Genomic DNA, 22266 nt, shown 5'->3' with positions numbered 1-22266 from the left:
GATCAAATGCTGCCTTGATGTCAAGGGCAGCCACTTAATTGATGTAAGAGTAACCCATTTTATCTTACAATGGTGCACATTTTCCAAATACCTTCAGGCCAGTGGTGTTAGATAAATAATATTTATGAGAAGCTTGTCGTCATTTGCTTTTTCTGGCCCTCCACTTCAAGGGCTCCCAAGATGCACTCATAATGGTAAAGGTGCCTGACACTTGCATGCAAAGCCCCTCCCCTTCTCACACCAGCTGTAACTCCTCCACACTTCAATCAGTGGAATAAAGGCCTCTGTCATTAAATGAAGTCCAATGGAAGCAACATTCAACAAGCAAACAACCTGGTAGCTCATTAAAATATACAGTGCACTGAAGTTGTTGAGGTGCATTCAATTGTTTCAGCATAAAGGAATTCCACCCTGATGGAGTGCATCTGATCATAAAACCCAGGCTGTCCAAAATATAAATCAATCCAAGGTTTGGATTTTGACTCCAGAACTTCAACTTTGCAACTTCTGTTAAAGATAAAGAAAGCATTGATGTATTGTGTTGATTTGTAGAAGTGTTGATACATCCAAAGTGGGGAAGGGCGGGGTGAAAAACTTGAATCTGAAATAGAGCTAAAGAAAAATATTTAACTCTGAAAAATGCAGATATCTCACTCTCAGCTTTAATGCAGAAACATAAGAGAAAGGTAATGTAAAAGTTAAAAGCACCATCTTAAAAGCGTTTATGCATTAATCAGTGCTCACTGAAATTCTCCCAAAATATCTGTCCTTAATATAACAATGAGCTCACAATTCCACTGCTACTTTCAGAGCTCAAATTTGACACTGAGTACAAGAATATCTGGTTTGAAAAGCATAAGTTTCTAATGATGGAAGAATGCCTTGCTAGATTTGTGTCCCTTCATTATACTAATTACAAAATGTGTAATTCATGATCATATACTGTAGCATATATATCAAAAACATTGCTCCTATATTAGACATGGCATTGATTTTAGATGAATTATGGAGGAATATGAGACCTAAAGTGACAATTAATGCAGTTTGTGTCATAATTAATCAATCTTAAAGATCAATAGCTGTTTCACCACTGATGAAGCATCATATCATTCTGTTTGAAATCTTGACCTCTGAGGCACAAAATTATACAGCCTGTAATCCTATAACATGTTTTCAATGCAAGAGTAAATTGAATGTGCATATAGTATCCAATCTTGAAAACAAAAGCATAAGATTTATTTGACACATTACAAACAAAGAAGATATTAGTAAAAGCTGCACTTCTTCTGAACTGTTGTATATCCAAAAGAGAATGTATAATAGCCATTGTTATAAAGAAGATCCAATTGGGAAATTCTCAGCTGATGAGTTAATGTATGAATCACTGATCAAGTAATCAGATTAAAAAAAGGTTTTATGTGAACTACAAATGAACACAAAACTTTTTTTTGTAGATAAACCCCAATCATAAACATGAAATTTGGCATAAAAATCATTATAGTCATAAAATGGTTGAATTACATATTACAGTTAATTTTTTATGGTGTAATTTATGAAAGTTTGCAGTTAAAATCAATGCTACCTTCTGAATTCTAATTTCAGTATTGCACTCATTTATGTGTGATTGATAGTGAGGAAGAGTGCAAGAAGATATCAATGAACTGGTCAGGTGGGGAGAAGGCGACATATGGAATTCAATCCAAAGAAGTGTGAGGTAATATATTTGGGGAGGGCAAAAAGACAAGATAATGCATAATAAATAGTAGTCACTAAGGTTACTAAGAATGTAGAGGAATAGAGGTGGCCTTGTACTGCATGTTCACAGATCTCTGAAGCTGTTGGACAGATAGATAAGATGGTTAAAGAATTCTTGTCACCACACTACCAGAAGATTGAGGTAGCACTAGAGAGGGTTCAGAGGAGATTAATGAGGATGTTGCCAGGAATGGAGATTTTTTGCAATTGGGTAGGCTGGAGTTATTTTCTTTGGAACAGAGGAGACTGAGGGGAAATTTATTGAGGCATATACAATTATGAGGAGTCTAGATGGAGTGGATAAGAGGGACTCATTTCCCTTAGCAGAGAGGTCAATAAGAAGGAAGAAAAAATTTAAGTAATTGGTAGAAAGATTTGAGGTGAACTTTTTTCAGCCAGAGGGTGATGGGGTTCTGGAACACACAAAGATGGTCGAAGCAGAAACCTTAATAACATTTAAAAAGTACTTGGATACTTGAAGCAAGACAACAGAGCAAGAAAGTAGGGTTAGTCTGGAAAGCTCTGTTTCAGCTGGCACAGATATTATGCCAAAGTTAATGGTCACATTGGTGGAGACCTGATGGTAACCCTGCCGCAGCCATTTTCAGGCACCCCAATGTAATTAAAAGTCAATCAGGCACAAAATGATAAGTGTTGCAGTTCCCGGGTCCTGCTGAATGGATGTCCGGCCTCAACATGCTACCAGTCAATCAGAGGCCAGCAGCTCTTCAGTACCAGCAGTGCTACCAGGGGTGGTGACCACTGCCTCTACTGCAGTAGGCCCCAGGGGAAGGAACAACTAGGGAAAACCCAAACACAGGCAAGTGGAGTGGGATCAAAGGGCCCAGGCAGGCAGGCTTCGGTGAGGCGGGAAAGGAGAGTCAGTTTAAAGAGCTGGAAGGATCATCCTTGGAGGAGGCACTTATTTTCAGCAGGTCCCCTGCCACAGGTGGGTCCCCCGTTGGGCAAATGGTGCCTGAGCATGAGGAGCCCCCCACAGGCCAGCGGCAGGCCCATCAGTATATAACTGGTTGCCTGCTCACATTGCATGGCACTCCTCTCCCCCTATCCCGCTGCAGGTAGAATACCAGTGGAAGCAGACTGAAGCCCTTATGTGGCCATTAACTAGCCTTTTGCATGGAGCCAGACTATTCTGGAGTTGTGTGGAATGGTAGCTCAACAGTGCCCAGATAATATTGTCATTTTTCTTCAACAAAGCCTTTACTGTCCTTACTCCTATTTTGGTCTCCCAATTAGCTTGTGGGTATCTGAGTGAATTAGTCATGTGGACAAACCCACAGGTTCCTGTGAACTGCTTAAAACATGCGTTGGCAAACTGTGGGCCTTTGTCTAAAATGACTCAGTCTGGAATGCCGTGCATGACAAAAATTCTTTTAGTAACATAATGACAGCTTCTGAGGTGGGACCATGCAGACACTTAACCGCAATCCATCTGGAATAATAGTCAACAATTGTGAGGAATGTCTTCACTTTGAGCACAATAAAATCTATTCCAAGACATTCCCCCATTCTGGACAGAAATGAGGATATCATCGGTGGTTCTCTTTGTTCCTGGCAATGGATCGCACAAGTGATGCAGTTTGATATAATTTCTTCTAATGATTTTTAGACTCCGGTCACCAAACAGAATTTTGCACTCAGGCACAACACTTTGTAATGTCCAAGTGACCCTGGTAATTTCTCTGAAGGATCTCAAATTTGAGGATTCTGTGTATGACCAACCTCTCATCATAAATCAGCAAGTCATCCATGACGCTGAGATGTCTTCATTGCTTGAGGTATTGTTTCAGGATGAGATTATTTGGAAAATATTCTGTCATCCTCCCGGACTGTACTCCTGAATTTGGGCACATTCTTCACCTGCTTTTCATGCCTTTCGAATTTCTTTTAGCCTCTGTGTTGTTGCTGGCAGAAATTTTGTGGTCAATGAAGTATAGGACTCCACATCTTTGACAAAATTTATGTCCTCTTGTTCAGGCTTTTCAACAGGAATGCATGGCAATGCGTCAGCTGTAGCTTGTTGTTTTCCTTGGATATGCTCAATTGTAGCTTCGAATCTCATCAACCTCAAACAAAATCTCTGCATTCTTGGCTGCATCTTTGCTCATTTTATAGCACTTAATAACATAACTAATGATTTGTCATCTGCCTCAATGGTAAGGCCTAAGACATAGTCAATAAACTTCTCACAAGCCCACGTAGCTGTTAATGTTACTTTCTCAATTAGAGTGTATATTTGTTCGGTTTCAGTCAATGATCAAGATGCATAATACATTAGTTTATGTTTACCATCTCTCTGAGTCTGAAAGACTACGGCCCCTAGTCCAGTCCGATGATACATCTGTGACAACTATCGGAGGCAATCCTGAATCATAGCAAGACAATTTGTAGTGGAGTTCCCCAGGGGTCGGTGTTGGGACCCTTGCTTTTCCTGATATATATTAATGATCTAGATCTTGTTGTGCAGGGGACAATTTAGAAGTTTTTGGATGATACAAAACTTAGAAGCATTGTAAACTGTGAGGAGGACAGTGCGGAACTTCATAAGGACATAGACAAGTTGGTGGAGTAGGCAGTTAGGTGGCAGATGAAGTTCAATGTGGACAAGTGTGAGGTGATGCATTTTGATAGGAAGAAAATAGAGAGGCAATATAAAGTAAGAGGTAAAGAGGGGCCTGAATATATATGTGCATAGATCATTGAAGGTGGCAGGACAGGTGGAGGAAGCAGTTAATAAAGCATACAGTATCCTGGGCTTTATTAATAGGGGCATGGTGTACAAGAGCAGGGAAGTTATGATGAGCTTATATGAGATACTAGTTAAACCTCAGCTGGAATATTGTGTACAGTTCTGGGTGCCACACTATAGGAAGTATGTGAACACATTGGAGAGAGTGTAGAAGAGGTTTACAAGAATGGTTCCAGGGATGAGAAACTTTAGTTATGAGGATAGATTGGAGAGATTGGAGAGGAAAAGGCTAACAGGAGATTTGATAGAGGTGTTCAAAATCATGAGGGGCTGGATAGAGTAGATAGGGAGAAACTGTTCCCGCTCGTAAAAAGCACAAGTATGAGAGGGCACAGATTTAAAGTGATTTGCAAAAGAAGCAAATGTGATGTGAGAAAAAACATTTTCACACAGTGAGTGGTTCAGGTCTGGAATGCACTGCCTGGAAGTGTGGTGGAGGCAGGTTCAATCAAAGCATTCAAGAGGGCATTAGATTATTATTTAAATAGGAACAATGTGCAGGGTTACAGGAAAAAAGGCAGGAGAATGGCATTAAGTCATAATGCTCATTGGGAGAGCCGGTGCAGACACGATGCAGCCGAATGGCCCCCTTCTGCATCATAACAGTTCTGTGATTCTGTCTGGTGAAATGGGCATCTCTTTTATCCTTTTGAATGAAATTTGTTGATTTTCTTCCCAACACCATGCCTTGCCTAAGCAATTGTCGCAATGGTTTGTTTACACGTGCCAGATGAGGTAAAAACTTTCCTATTTGATTCACCATTCCCATGAAGCATTGAAGCTCTGTGACATTGTGAGGTGGTGGAAATTCTTTAATTGCCTTGGTTTTTTGAGGATCAGCCCTGATGCCTGATGCATGAACGATATGCCCCAGAAATTTAATGGTTGGTTCCGAGAACTCATGTTTATTATTAAAGGTTAATCTTGTTTCTTACAAATATTGCAACACTGTTCTCACTCTGGCATCATGCTCTGATGTAGTGGACTCGAGGGTCAGGATGTCATCCATGTGACAGGTGACTCCTTGTAATTCTTCTAGAATATTTGTCATCGTCCTCCGAAAGACCTCTGGTGCTGATGTAATACAAAATGGTAGTCAATTAAAGCAATGGGCAGAATTTTCTGCCTACCAGGCGGGCGGGCCCAACCCAATCTCCGGCGGGCGGGGAGCCGATCCCCGCTGGAGAAGCGGGCCCCACCGCCATTTTAAGTGGGTGGGCCAATTAAGGCCCACCCAGCGTGACGCCCAGCAGGAAGCGCTATGCGCTTCCTGTGCGGGCGGGGGGGATTCCACAAATGCGAGAGCGCACTCTTTCACGCATGCGCACGAAAGAGCGCACATCTCCCTGAGGCTAAGTGCTGCCTCAGGTAGATCGCTTACACTTTTATAAACATTAAAAATAGAAAAATAAAAAAATCCTTAACATGTCCCCCTCATGTGACAATGTCACAAGAGATGGGACATGTTAATAAATTTCACTAAAACTTTATTAAAGTTTTTAAATCCTACATGAAACCTCATCCCGCTGGTGGATGAGGTTTCATGTTTTTTCAGAAGCCCGCTGGGGCTCCTGGCCAACCCGCCAACCTTAAGGTTGGACGGGCAGGTCCTTTAATTGTTTTAATTATCCTGTCAATGGCCTCAATTGGCCATTGACAGGTCGGCGGGCAGACAGCTGATTTGGCTGTTCCCCCACCTTCCTTAAAATTTAAATGGGGCGGGATGATGTCAGGAGGAATCCCCGATGTCATCCCACATCACTTTGTGCGTCGGCGAGCGAGCACCGCCTCCTGCTCGCCGACGGCACAGTTCAGCCCAATATCTCCCAAACTGTGATAAATGTTGTCAGTAGTTTGGATTCCTCATCCAGAGGTAGTTGCTATAAGCCACTGATTACATCTAGTTTGGTAAAAATTTAGCTAGCTTTTTGCTGGCTTTGCCAGACTCTCATCCACAGACGCCAATGGGTGGATCTCCCTTTCCACTGCTTTGTTTAACTGTGTGATGCCAACACAGATTTGCTGTTTGGTTTCAGTACAGGGACCATACTTGAACACCAACTTATAGGTTTTGTTACAAGTGAAATTACTCCTTGATGCAGCATTGACTCAATTTCTTGCTTTACCTTCTGTAAAAGTGGGTGTGGATCTTTCCTCGGGGTGAACAAGCACACTGGTTGGGCATCTGATCTCAATGTGATGTGATAAGCTGTTTTCAGCTACCCAAGAACTCTAGATAAGTTTGGAAATTCTGTCCTGTATTCTTTCAGTTTGCCTTGGTTTCCCAATTCTTATACTGCTTTTACTTTTATAGATGAGTTGTAGATGAGCAAGCTTTCCAGCTTAATACTGAACACTCTTGGCTTTGGTTCACATACCAAGTTTTTGTGATTTCTCTTGTACTAAACTGTAGCAGTCAACTGTCCCTTGACCTTCAGTTGAATACCTCCTGGACTGTGGAGTTGCATGGTCGCTAGCTGGAGGGAGTCTTGCTTTAGCCACTGTTTTGTGTCTGAAAGAACTGAAACCCCTGCTCCAGTGTCTAATTTGAAGTTTGTTTTATGTCCGTTGACCAAAATGCCTGTGCTCCAATTGATCTAATTAGATCTTGTAATTTCTCCCAAGAATGGCACTTCATTGCCTTTTGCGTGTTCAATTTCTTGATTGCTACTTGCTTTAATTGGTTCCCCTTTAAATTTCTGAGCTGGGAGCTTTTTGCTGTGATGTACAGCTTTGAAATGTTCTCTCCTCTTACAGGAATGGCACTCCATATTTTTGGTGGGAAATTCTTTGTGCTGATGCAGCCTTTTCCTGCTACAGTGAGAACACTGAGTAATGGTGGCTACTGCACCCTCTTCGCTCTTTCCCTGTTTTTAAGTAGGTGTGTTGCTTCTTCTGTATCCTTCAAACTGCACTGCATCAGTTGTTTTTCAGCACAAAACCCCTCTGTCACCTTGAATAAGTATACAATTTTGCTTCCTCACTTCTACCTACCTTGTTAACTGCACAGCCATTGATAGCGTTAAATTCTCTCTCGACTGTAGAAAATGTGATAAAATATTCTCTAAGACTCCTACAACAATGCAACCCCAAATTAATTCACCTTTCAAGGCTCCAATTCTCAGCTAGTTGTTATGAATCATTAATGAAGGAATCTATGTGCTCTCCTGGTGTTTGGGTACATCCATTGAACTTCACCCTTTCTATGTTTGTGTTCCTTCTAAGGCTGAAATATGTATCAAAAGCTTTCATAACATTTTTGTATGTCACTGTTTCTTCATTTATGGCCTGTCTGACTAATATGTTGGCTGCACTACTGCCTATGGTGTAGAGAAGGGTACTGACCTGTTCCTTGCTAGACTTCCCTGCTAATTCCAAAGCGGTTCTGTACCTGTTAAATCACCAGTTCTGTCACTTCTCAGCTTGATGAAGGCCTTTCATGTGTTAAAACCAATCTAGTAACAGTAAGAATTTTCTCCATAGCTTTTCTTTACTCTAGCATTTCTTTGAGTTCTGCTGGCATTTTCCCATGCTACCCTTCCCTCACAATTATTTTGCTTGCTGCTTTTTCAGTTTCTGGGTTTTCTTCCTTCTGACTTCACTCTTAGGATTCTTACTCATTGCTTTTTCCGCTGCCTCTACTGTTGCTACCATCTGTTATCATGGTTGTGGGTCTTAGCTTAGATTATTCTCAGTTAGGATCAATGAAAGCTGCTGGAGGCAAGGCTGTTGGTAAACTTTATCTCTTATTAAGCATTATTCTAACTACACACAGGACAATGCTTAGCACGAGGCTTCATATAAAACCACTCCTCAGTAGGCTCTGCTGCAGGGTGATCTTACATCACTGATGATGTAGGCTGTCAATTTACATTGCACATTAACCCATTACACTACTTCAAGCAATCCTAAGCCAGGCATTGCATGGTTCGGTTGAAAACAAAGTTCCCCCTTCTCCACAATGTCAGGACACCTAAATTGACAACCTGACAAAAGCAATCCCTCGCCATCAGGAGGACATTTTCCTGTTTCTGATACCAAACCTGAAGACTCTCTAAACAAGATGGGCAATTTGTATCAAATTAGAGACATCTTTACACTGCGATGGAAATTTGGTTGAGACTGTCCAAACTCATTTTATATAGAACCTTTATCACTGGAGATAGATAGAAATACATTGCCAGGTAATCTTATCTGCAACTGCCAATGATAACTTTTGTGCTAAGAAGGAAGTGCGACAGGCATTACGAACAGAACTAAAAAGAGGGTGCTGGTTCAGTGTAGTGGCTGCTGTGGGAATATAAATAATCCAAACCTCATTAATATTGCATTTAGTACCATTAGTTCCCAAGGCATGGGTCTTGAATAGTTGTCAGTAAAGTTGCTAGAGTCACCAAAGGAAAAAATGTGTAGTTAAAAAAAATGGGTTTCTCAGCTGTTGGTTTAGTTAGTCTGAGAAGTTTACTTTGGTGTTGCTGCTGACTTTGCCAGGACAATGCATAGAAGCCAGTGAAACTACAGTACTATCACATCAACTCTAAATTCTACTCTGAAACAATACAGGCTTCCTCCAGTGCTTTCTTCCAAATAGCTGAAAATGTAAACCTAGAAATTGCTGCTAGGCTGTCAGGACATGTGCAATATTGGCCAGTAGAATGGCAAGATAGAGCTTGATTAATGCTTAATTTACAATAATTTTAAGGTTGTTGTAGAGGCATGGAGAGTAGAATGTGCTACTATATTTAAGGCATTTGTAGCCTAGTTCAATAACTGTTGATGGAAAAACTATTCATTAAGGAGATATTGAAATATGCATTGCTGTATGTAATGCAATCTAATTGCACATAGATGATTAGTGCTTTATTCAGAAGAGCCAACCCCTTCATCCTCTTTCTTAGTGAATAGCAATGACAGGAGTTTTCCAGTTCTACTGAAATGCTGGTTTTCCAAAAGTGCAGGGGTATTTAATGGTGTCTAGATGGTCATGTGGACGCCTATCCATCGATCAATCTTCAATATAAATTTTAGAGCCTCTGGTAGTTCTTTGAAAGAACTAATCATCTCCTTATCCTTTCCCAGGACTTTTCTTTCTTTTTCAACAACACTTTTATTTATATCATTTTCAAGTATTCATCCACTCAAACTTTAAAATCTACAATCCATTCTGCATAATTTGAAGGGGTTTTTGATTTTCCAAAAATTAATTAAGTAACATAAATAACAGCGAAGTTAGTGCTAAAAAATTAAATTCTCGGGAAATGTGAATTATGTGACTTTCAGTTAACAAGAGTGGGTTGGTGGGGTGTGATAAAAGTTTCTCCCTTGATACTTGGTGTACTCTGCCAGAGGCTCTATTGCATCAGTGCTCAGTTGATTAATTAGTACCCTCTTCCATGGCTTTCTTCCTTCTAGACTTGACTATTCCAATGCAATCCTGACCAGCTTCCCAAGTCCTACCCTCTGTAAACTAGGGTGATCCAAAATCTTGCCGCCCATGTTTTAATTACCAAGCCCCTTTCACCCATCACCCTGTGCTCACTGACATCAATCCCTGGTTAAGCAATACCTCAATGTTAACATTCTCATTCTTGTTTTCAAATGATTCCATGGTCACGTCCATCACTACCTCTGTAATCACCTCCATCCCTACAACTCTCTGAAATATCTACAGTCCTCTTATCCTTGCCTCTTAAGCATCCCTGATTTTAATCGGTCCATCATTGGCAGCCTTGCCATCAGCTACCAAAGCCCTAAGCTCTAGAATTCCCTACCTAAAGTTTTCTACGTCTCTTCTTCACTTCCATCATTTAAGACTATCCTTAAAACCTACTTCTTTGACCAACCTTTTGGCCATCTGTCTTAATATTTCCAAATTGTTGCCAATTTTTTATGCACCTTGGGATGTTTTATTATGTCAAAGCCATTATATGAATTACTCGTTGCCACTGTATCAACATTTGCATGCAGAGTCAATGTCCAAAGTCCAGGCTTATTTGAAGATGAAGCAAATCTGGAAAGGTGACTCTTGGGAGACCATGGCTGCATTCTGTAGTTTTAAGATGTTCAGGGCTGAAAGGGTTAATGTGGGACTGGGGAAACATTAGCACCCACATGATGATGAAAAGGGAGTCACATGACTAGTAGTAGTCTGGTAGTAGCCTGAATGGAGAAAACTCATGTTTTGGACTGAAGAAGCCTACTGTCTCGTATTTATGCACATAGTTATGTTCTACAATAATGGTTACTGTTTAGACTCTATGCCTCTGAACCTCTTCCTTAGACAACCACAAGAATACACAACACATTCTTTAGCTTTGGCCATTGACATCATTGTGGTCAGAACATGAACACCAATACAATGAGACCAGCACAAACATCAGGATCATTACTGATTTAAATTCCTAAAAACTCTCTGTGGGGTTGCCAACCCCCACAGAATGGCGTCTACAGAAATTGGCATCAATCTCCCTGTGGCAAAGAAAACCTTCCAGGAGATTTTAAAACAATATTTTATGTTGATGCCATTCAGTGAGTTGGACCAGTTTTGTCCACAAGCACCATCATGCCCCCAAACCAGGCAGTAGGGTCCCGCAGCACTGGTTGGTAAATATAATCTTGCTATTCCTGCATGGCAGAGAGCAGGGAGCTTGGTGGAGAGCAGACTGCAACTCCCAGAGGACTGCAGCCGGGGGTGAGGGGATATGGGAGCGGTGATGTGACTTGTCTCAAATGAAGCACCAGAAGTTGAGGTAAAGTATGAAAGTAGCGATTGAGTATGGCTGTGACAGAGGGTAAGTAGAGCTCAGACCGCTGCCGAGTATTTCTGTAGTCTTAGGGCCTTATACCGATAGTAATTTCCAGGCTACAACTAACAAAGGATGTTGTCTCCAAACCTTGCTGGAAAAATAACGATGAGTTCATACTGCATGCTGTTACAAATGCACAATTGGTAAGCAAGCTCAGCCAGAAAAGAGCAATGTGGTGAGTTGCAAATCATCAGAACTTACTTCATTCTGCTGCTTGCCTCACCCTTAACCTCCCTGTTCATTTTAAGAACATTCCCAATTTACACATAACTGCTCATATAACTTACAGCAGAAAGTTACAGCTGCACACAATAAATTGTTGCTAGAGATTTTTAAAATTTCAAATTTTTCACTTTTAAGTATGTGAAATTCAACAGTGGCAGGCTGGGCTGGAATGGAATGTTGAATGGTTACACAGCATTCTGATTCCAGTTCCATTAGAGTATCAGGATTCCAATTTTTGGAATGTCTCCATTTATGTCAATCGCGGGTTTGCAGCTGTAACTGTATCAAAAGCGCACTGGGCTCACAGCACAGTCAAAGCTTGGCAAAGGGCTTTATTTTATATGGTTTGAGAATGAGATTTCATTCTTGCTGGTGTTTCCAGTGCCTCTTCCCAACCAACTATTTGACATCAGTAAGAGGAGGTGGAACAGGATTCATATTTCTGTTCATACAGCCAACTCATAAACCTAGAACCAACTTGTGACATGCCGCCAGCTTTCCATGACATCATTTCCACCAACATCTCTTGGAGTATGCCCTGCCAGAGTTGGCAACCCTAACTCTCAGGGATCATTAGATTACACCCCACACAAGAGTTAGGATCATTGCTGTTTACATATTCCATAACTTTCCTACACGAAGGTCTTTAACTTTTCAGGAAGTCACAAACAATCTGAATGCAAGGCCAGTGCAGAAAGCAAATGCTGACTCTGAGAATGCATCTTTATTAGTGCAGGTTGGAAGACTGGTGCATCAAGTTCTGACTTAGACAAGTGCCCAAGTCATCTTTCTAAGGAACACTCTGCCCACATGCATGAAAGAAAGTGGCCTGAAATACTTTCAGAAATACTGTTGTTATGGACAGGCTTGAGAGGCAAACTGAACTCCTTTATTTTTCTCTCTATCTGTCCATAAACAGAGTTGTTATAATTTTTGAAAAAGGCTATGTCATGTTTCCCCAAACCCTTTGTTTGTGAAGTCAATTTTAAAGTGACTCACAGCAAACTCTCTTTAGGGTTAAATCAGATGTATTGTTTATTCATACATTTAGACCTGGGGATAGTTGTTGCAACTACATACAAGCACACAAGAAGGAGATAGGAAAGAAAAGAGTTTTACAAGTTTTAAGTTACTTAAAACAAAACAAAAACAAAGATATGGATATTAATTTACATGGATATTAGGATCCAGAATGTCAGGGTCCAGTGAGGGTTCCTTCACATAGGAGTTAAAATTCAGGTGGTTCAGCTAGCTGAAAGCAGAAGTTGCCAAATTCCTTACAAGTTAGCAACGAGGCAGCAAGAAGGTGTTGGTATACAGAGACTTGATCCGTTCTACAAGCAATGGCAGGAATCTTCCAGAGGGCCAGGCTTGGAGGAGATATAGTCTTGAGGCAGACTTTGTTGTCAGCCTGGAGCCCTGCTTTGATTTGACAGGCTGGATGTTAACAGCAGACCCTTGAGTCAAGGAATATAACATTAAAAACTTTCCAAAGCTTAGGTCATGTGGTGTTGCCCATTGATGAATCTGTTTCAGGTTAACAATCAGTTTCTATGTGTCTGGTTAAAATCTATTGTTCACCTTAGGAGATCGATAGTGGCTATTAGCAGCTCTGCAGCTATAACGAGTTTCAGTGGCACTCTCTGTTTTAAGTCCAGGCTGCAAAGACAGACCATCTGCTGCTCCTTTGTTTCATTGATTGTAATGGGTCCACACAATGATAGGTGTGAGATTCCACAGGGATGAGGGTTGAGCTTTGTCCTGTATTTACTGTTGCAAGTTTCCAGAACTGTAACAAACTTGCAAATCATCTGACCTGTAGCAGCCATAATTTTGGTCCAGCAAAGTCCATTTTTAAATAACCAGAAAGTAAGGTTTGATTTACACAGGTTATGACCTCTTTCATGTTTTATGGACATGGCACTGTGTTCTACAACTCTTCAGAGTGTCACTGTCCATCTGCACTTAGCCATTGTCTTATTCAATACAATTACTAAGAAATTCTCAACACAGATTGAAGGTAACCAATTTATCTTCCTACCACTTCATTGATGTGTGAGGAACATTAGTCTTTTCCCACAGTGTTTCCTCTTAGCGCTGGTGGATTGCAACTGATGCCTGATCACTAAATGGCTAATTTTAAGCAATTACCCTGTGAAAGGATTGGTGTTTTCGTTGGCTGCGCAGATTTATTGAATGTTGAAATTCAAATGGCCTCATAGCTTCTTTTGCATGCAACTGATTTTGCCACATCAACTGCTACTGTGAATTGCTTTGCTGCCCATTTTCTTCCACATCCACTGTCTCTTTCACAGCAATGCTGATAGTCCTGATGAGGTGCTACCTGAGAGGCAATGTCATTATCTTAGCTACTCTAGCTACGTTGCTACTGCACAATCATATTTGGAGCAGAAATTGTCCGTGGATGAATATTGAAGGAAAGTCGCAGAATAGGGAGACTTAAAAATTTTCAACCCTTGGAAAGATGCAGATCTTATCTCAACCCAATGGCAGCCCTTACCAAAGCTGAAGGGGAGCAAGTGACAGGCAAAAATGAAAAGAAAAGAAGCCTGAAACACAAGGAATAATCTGTGGGCAAACAGTGCAGCATCTGACTCCTTGTTTGAGGTGATGCTGCATCCAAGGATGACCCTGTTTCCCACTCTATGGCATCATCCCTGTAAGTTGTAGTATGTCAGGAAGGAAGTAAAAACAGGCTTGAAGCCACAGTGGACTGGCTGTGCCAGCTCTATGGTGCATGTTAGCAACTGATGGCACCTTTACAACTGGATGTGCTGCTCCAGATCCTAAGTAGAAAGTTCACCATGGTTGTTGCCAGGTAGGTGCAATAATGCCAGCAAAATGGTTAGGCTGGTGCAGGCAAACAGGGTTTGTTGCCTGATGATCACCCTGGTGTTCCTTCTTTCATGCAATACAACTGAAAACATGACATTCTGTGAATGGTGTTTCCCTAAAGAACTTTCCATTTTTTTTTGACTTTCACCTATATCTGTGCCATGGGATTTGCTGTCAGCACCTACCTTGAGAATTGGAGGCTCCATTTATCGTGTCCTTTGCCAAAACAATGTACATGCAACAAAGTGGAAAGGTATGGGTGGCAAGTTGTTGGCGGGTGGGCACAGAATTCATTTTCACCAAGGATAAAGCTGGAAGAAAAAAGACAAGCAGCAGAGAAATTACCATAGGAACTTATGAAAACCTACGTAGCAGGAAAAAAACAAGAAAACCAGGACAGAAATGGCCTTAAAACCACTGATTTCATCTTCTTACTTTGCCTTTCTAAATGTATTTTGCCTGCAGCTGATCCTCTAGCGACCCTGAATGGTCAATGCATATGCACGTGTTTTGCTGGGCTAGAAGGTGCTGGAGAAAAGTGCAGGTGATATTATGAGATTTTTATATGAATAATTTTAAATGGTGTTACAGGTCTACCACTTTTTTAGCCCACTTCACCCTATGAACCAGCAAACAGGAGGTAATCAACACAATAATCAATCCCCAGGGGCTGAATATTACATATCTTGGCAGGGGGTGGGAGACCATTCTGGAAGTCAATGGATTGCCGACTCTCCCCTCCCGCCTTTGAAAAATGGCAAATAATACATGTAGCAGTGAATTAACGGCCACCTGGCATGGAGCCGGCCAACAGCATCGGAAAATGATGACTTTACCTTGTTGGCACATTTGTGTAATTAATAAAGCTTAAGTTAAGAAATTGTACTGTATCAAATTGCTTGGTGATGTAAACTCTTAATTTGTATGTATTATTGGAATATTGTTAAGAAAATCTATAAGTTGACATCTCATTAAGTCCCAAAATACTGTCAGGTAACTTTAAGAAAGAACATGTGGAGTTATAGCTAGGACACATTTTGCACATTTGGGTTCCAGTGAGTCTAACATTAGCAGTAAACAGAAGCCAAGACTGCAATTCTGATTGATTAGAAGAATGGTTTGCAGATGGGTCTCTGGTCAAAAGGGTAAAAACTAAGATCAGATTGTTGTGTAGAAGCCAGGAACACTCTCCCCATTGGTCAAGAATTGCAAAATATTTGGTTAAAAGTTGCTAACTGTGTTGGCACAGGTGCACATACTTGGGCTGGATTTTGCAAAAGCTGTCTGCAATAAGAGTAGAAAAATAGGGAAGTATCACTGGGGTTTTTGTACTTGGCAGGGAATAGCATTCATCTCAGGACACTTGCTAGGGGCATTTGTCAGGAGATAACGTTAGGGGTCAGTAGTTGAGTACTTGCTCAGAAGTTAGCCATTGTGTGGGACATTGCCAGTTGAGTAATTTTCATAGGTTGAGGATTACTGCAAGAAGCCAGAAGTGACTAAAGTAATTGCCACAGGTTGGGGATTGCCATAAGAATCCAGATTAGTATTAGAATCCAGTATTAGGGCTAAAGGTAATTACCTTAAGAGAAAATGAATAGTCTTTTTTAGACAACTGTCTTCACCAAAGAGAGAAAGAGAGAGAGAGAAAGAAAGATCCACTAAAGTAGAAGTCTTAAAGCTGCAAGGGATTTGTATGTATGTTGGAGTTAAGCTGACTAAGTTAAAATCTCAAAGGACGTCGTGAGTCAAGAGACCAGCCTGAAGGAACCAAGAAAAGACCCCAGAAGTCTCGGGATCCACAGAAAGACAGACCTACACACATTGAACTTGTGTATCATGCCATGCCTTGACTAGTGGAATGTTAAGCACTAACCTTTTATGTCCAATAAACCTTGTTAGTTTGCATTCTAAATTAGTGATTGTCATTTTTGCAAATAAGATTATTCCTCAACAAGAATTTTCTTACTCTGGGGCTTAGTATTGTGTCCAAATCCCTACAATGTGTTTGATTGTTCATATAGTTGGGAAGCATTCAGGACCTTTGCCAAAGAAGAAATAGCATTCGAATGCAGCTGATACATAACCCTGTTGAATATTAAATGTTTAGGGAGAGATTAAATATCAGGCTGTTAACTCTCTGTGTCTCTCCACAGATGGCCAACAGAAGGGAGCCAGGAGATGGTAAAAGATCAAGTGTGGCCTCAAGGTTTAACATTGACTTCCAGCAAGCTCTCCTGCAGGCTGTAAGTGATGGTGGGAGGTGAGCAGCCTTGGGGTCATCCAGCGAACCTGGCTTCAGTGCTGCAAAGGGCTCAATGACTTTCTGAGCTCTACAAGAGTGAGTGTGTCACTATTTTCAGATGGATATATATGGAAGGGTGTGTTCTGGATCCATTATGGGATGGTATCGTGTGATGCCCAAATGCGTAAAGCAACATGATTCACATATGCCAGCCTGAATAGCAAAGGGTTATGAAGGATGGGGTGGTGGTGGTGAGGGGGGGGTTGCGAGTGGGGGTTGGAGGCAGTGGGGAATGCAACATCTGTTAGTTGTCAGAGAACTTTGGGAACAGCACTGCCAATAGAATACGTAATGGCCATACATTTGAAGGCACGATTGTAGCACAGCATCATCATCATTACAATGTCCCTCTTTAATTGCAGGAAAAGAGGGTGTACAATGCCAGGGAGGGAAACAGAGCCAGAGGTGGTGTGCCAAACCTGGCCATATTGACTCCTATCGAGGAGGAGATTCTACAATTGGCTGCCAATGATTGGAGCAGAGCCATCGGTCAAGGTGACACAGAAGGAAGGCCCCAAAGTGGTGAGATTGCAAGGGAGAATTTTTATAATTCCAACAAACACTTGTGAAGAGAACTGGGGAGGGGAGGGTGTATGAGGCTGGGCAAGCTGTCAGGAATTGTTAGGTTTTTTATTTTGAAGCTTCTATGCATCAGGGAGGAAGATGCGAATCAGTGTTGATTGGTGTGAGGCTCAAAACACTGAGTCACATCTCCCAGTGGCTCCAATGTTTGTAATGAGGAAACGCGTCTCAGTGCACTCACCTCAAGGGTTGAAGATGCCCCAACTCCACTTCCTTTTGTTTCCTATAACAGGTGTAACATTGGCAGCTGCTGGTATTAGCCCCAAGGGGCCAATATTAACCCCTGAGGAGGAGGAAGATGCATCAGAGGGTGCAGTGTTACATCCTTGCTCCACACCCAGAACCAGCGCCGATATATGGACCTCAGCAGTTACGTGTGCCTCGGCTGTAAGCGCTTCACAATCGCATGGACAGCTGCTGGTGACTAAGATGGAGCAGACCTCTGGCAGTCAGAGGAGTATTAGAGGTGACTTAGATGCTTAGCCCCAGTCTGATGATGAGCCTCTGGGCATGCAGCGTGAGGGCAATGGCAATGTGGCAGAGATGCCAGAGGAATAGTGCGTTGTGGACCTAGATGGACATTGGAGGAGTCCATCTAGGCCTTGTCTCTATTCCCTGGGGCCCAGAGCCAGGGCAAGTGGGGGACAATAAGCCTGGAGTCACATCCAGTTCCTGGTCCCTCTCAGGGAATCAGGGAGGGCCAAATAGACCTCATGGCAGAGGATGAGCAGCAGCTGATACCATTGGGGTGGGGGGGCACCTCACAGTGTGCTCCTGATGGTGGAAGCCTTTCCTCCGCCCTTTTGCCATTGGCACAGATACCTTTGAGTGCCACATCAACAGATAGGTGCCCTGCCACTATTCAGGAGACACCCAAAATGCTGGGGCCCTCACGGCCTCAGGTGACTAGAGGACAGCCGCCAAAGTCATTGCAGACAAGAGGACATAAGGCTCAGCAGCCCGTCTCTACTGCAGCTGTCAGTGAAGAGCAGCATGGCACCGCAGCATCCAGAAAAGATTAAAGAAAGCTCCACATTAGTCACACTTGGGTGCAGATTTAAATTTTTGAGATTTGAGCATTTTAATGGGCGGAATCATCTCTGGTTTGCAGTAGCGGGAGGGAAAAGAACATTTTATCCGTCGGCCGCAACGGTGGCTTTTCACACATATCGTCCCAATCCCGCGTCATTTTCATGCATTCCCAGGAAACACGCCGTTGCACTGGCGGGCACCCTCTAATTCACACGACACACCAACACCTTGCCGCTTCCTCATTCCAGGCACCATATTCCACATGCACACCTCTCAGCGCTTCCAGCCCAGTACTGCTACACAGAAGACATGGCCCCAAAAGGCAAGAAGACTGCAACCCCCGATTCAGTGACGTATCCCTGGATCACATATTGGATGCAGTGGAGGCCCACCATAATGTCCTCTACCCCTATTCTGGATGCAGGAGGGGCAGCAACGTCACCAATTCGGCTTGGGAGGCAGTGGTCAGCGCCGACGCCCTGCAAAAGAGGACAGCCACCCAGTGCCGCAAGAGGATGAATGATCTCCTCCGTTCCGCCAGGGTAAGTCACTCTTCTCATCACTCTCAACTCACACACTCACAAACCCATCACATGTCCACAGGGATCTCACTCACTGCTAGTTCAAGGGACATCACCATTCACTCTCTCACGCACACCATCATTGTCCTCATCCCATCCATGGGACCACTCCCCACCCACACATGGTAGGCATACTTATCATCTGGCCCAGCAGGCACCCTGCTTACACTCTCTCCATCTCTATTCATGCAGGACAAGCTGGCACAAACAATAAAATGGAGAGGTCGCAGACTGGTGGAGGAATATCTGAAATCAAGGTCCTCACGGACTTTGAAAATAGATTCTTCCAGCTAGCCAGCGAATATCTGGACTGTTCCTGTGCTGACGGTGAGGTTGGCAGTGCTCAACCAAGTGAGGATCCAGCAGTGCAACATCCATCAGACAACCATGCTGTGAGTGATGTGTCCTGTTTCACAGGCCACTGCCATGCACTAATTATCTCTGCTTGCTTCCGCAGGCACATCTGGGAAACAGCCGAGGCAGTCCATGACTGAGGCCCTTGACCCAAGCCCTGAAGACACCTCAGAAGAGGAATCTGCTTAAACCCTCATTGAAGACCCATCACAGCACTTACCCACAAGCCCCACCAATGCAAAGACACACATCTTGGTGGGACCTAGCTTTAGAATAGCCTTGGGATCACAATCTGGTGAGCACACTGCACTGTCTGATCCACAGCAGGTGGCAGCAGGGACTTCCCAGATTTCCGGCACTTGGAGGACTGCTGGAGGCCAGAAATCTGCTCAGCCCAAACCTGTGGACTCGGTCATACCTCAGTTGCTGGAGCTGCAAAGGCAAGTTCGGGAACATCAGGCAGGGATGTCTGCTGCATTCCTCAGATTGCAAGGCACAACGGAGGAGTCCATCCACCTTCACTCTGAGGTGATAGCACTGGCATTCATGTCATGGAGGTGCCTGTGTAAGGTGACATTGGCCATGAAGGTGACTGAGTCGGAGAGATTCAGCTACTGGAGTCTTTTGATGATCAGAGCATCCCATGTCTCACGGCCATCAATACCCTCCCTGGGATCGGCTTGGACATCTGCCTGCTGAGGCTCAATCTCTCCTTCCACTGACCTCTCATCAGAGGACTGGGCTGTCTCCCTCATCTCCCCTGAAAGGATTTCCACTCTCTGGATGGCCAGGTTGTGCAGCACACAGCAGACTAATGCCATGAGGGAGACTCTGGCTGGTGCATATTAGAGTGATCCACCTGCTCTGGCCAGGCACCTGAATGTTATCTTGAGCAGACCAATGATTTGCTCAGTGATGGTCCTGGTTGATGTCTGGCTTTCACTGTAACGGCACTCAGCTTCCGTCTTAGCTCTTTAAACTGAAGTCGTCATCTTCCATTCTTCATGGGGTATCCTTTGTCTCCGAGCATCCATCCATCCAAAGTGTCTGGGCCGGTAAATATCCCTGGCACCTGGATGTGTCTCAGGATATATGAATCATCGCTGCTTCCTGGGTACCTTGCACACACCTATAGGATTCATTGAGGGTGGTTGCACACAATCTGCACATTGTTGGAGTGGTATTGCTTGTGGTTTATAAAAGACCCTGGCTCCCTGCTGGTGCCTTGATGGCCACTTGGGTACATTCAATGACCCCCTGCACCCATCACAAACCAGCCATGGCTGCAAACTCTCTGACTCTTTCCAATTGATTGCTGTTTTCTGTAGTGAAGGAGCTATGAAAATGGGCACGGCGAAACATGGCATCTGTGAATAACTTTATGCAATGATGTCCTGCAAGCTGGGTGATCCCCTTCAGGCCTCCACAGTCAGCCTGAAATAACCCAGGGGTGAAGAAGTTCAACGTGCCTGTCATCGCACCAGATATTACACTTCTGCGGGACTGTGGTAGTCTCACTTCACAAATGCTGTCTGAAAAAAATGCCTTGAAATATATTGGAATATAGAGAATGTGCGATGTTAATTGTGCTTGAGTGTGTACCTGTCAGTGAGTGAAGGATTAAATGGGCAGGACATAATAAGAATATGATGGTACTAGGAACATAGGAATTACTGGATAAAAAATAAGACCAAGGGCAGAATTTTTACTGACCTGGCCAAAGGGAGCAGGTCAATCAGAAAGTCAGGGGAACCCGCCATTTGAGATTCTCTGCCACACTGTGGAGTTTTAGCTTCAGACTGTTAGTGACATTAATGATTGGTTCCCAGCCAGGAGGCTGAGCCTAATGGACAGCTGGACCTTCAGTCATATGAGGAGCTGATCATTATGCCAAAAGACCAGGTAAAGCTAGACTGGAAAGGGTTTTGATCAGGGAGTGGGGGTGGGGAACAATTGGAGGGGTCGCGATTGGGAATAGCAGGGTACAACAGGGATGGTAGGGATGATCAAGGATGATGTGGCTGAATAGAGGCAGCTGAATGGAGAAAGCCTGGTGGGGTGGGGAGAGATTGGGGTTTTAGTTGGGGGGGATGGGGGCGTTGAGGATATAGGCCTGGTTGGGGGGAGATGGCGATGCTTAGTGAGCAGTGGAGATCAGGGTTTGTCTGGATGGGAGATCAGGGCCTGGTTACAGTGGTGGGATCAGGAACAGAATCTCACAGCCTCCTTAATATAATTACATTTCGAAACTGCCTCCTTAAATCAGGTTGGTTGCCCACCCACCTTATGGATTCAGTTAAAGATGCAAGGGGTGGGTGGGAAGTGAGTTTTGGTTAGGAAACAGATTTTCTGACTTTAGCTCCCCAGCTGACCCAAACCCGTCTATGTTTTAAATAAAAATCCCACCCCACCCCCTCCGCACCACCCACCACCCGTCAAGTTTCATCTAATTTCCTTTCTTCCATCCTGGTAGTTTCATGATGCAATAGTAATGGAGTTATTGACTAATCATAGCTATCAATTAGTCAATTAGTCTACAATGGACTCAAAATGATGCAAGAACAACCTCAGTTATGGAGAGCTTCCGGACCCATAGGTCCATAGTCACGTTTTATCTCCCAATATATCACACATCATGCTGCATGTTATTTTATGAAATAAATTAATCCAATGAATCTATAGTAACTGCTTTTACCATCTCACTAAGGAGCCTGTTTCCTAGGTTGACCCCTTGCTCACTGATAAATGCAATTTTAACCTAATTCACCAGATGGAAAATCTGCAGGATTGGGTGCAACATTGGTTTTACACTTGTCCAATATTACACTCACTGACTTCAATGGAGAGTAGAATTGAGGTGGCGGGGGTATTGCGTTGTCAAACCAGTGTCGCAACTGACCCCACCAGTTCAGGCAGGTTAGGATAACAATGAACTATTTCATTTCAGTAGACTAGTTTTGAATTTACACACCTTCAAGTGCAGTTATGTGCTCTAGTTCT

The sequence above is a fragment of the Cetorhinus maximus genome, chromosome 2 (genome assembly GCF_964194155.1).
Source record: "Cetorhinus maximus chromosome 2, sCetMax3.hap1.1, whole genome shotgun sequence".
NCBI lineage: Eukaryota > Metazoa > Chordata > Chondrichthyes > Lamniformes > Cetorhinidae > Cetorhinus > Cetorhinus maximus.
This window is presented reverse-complemented; position numbering follows the sequence as displayed.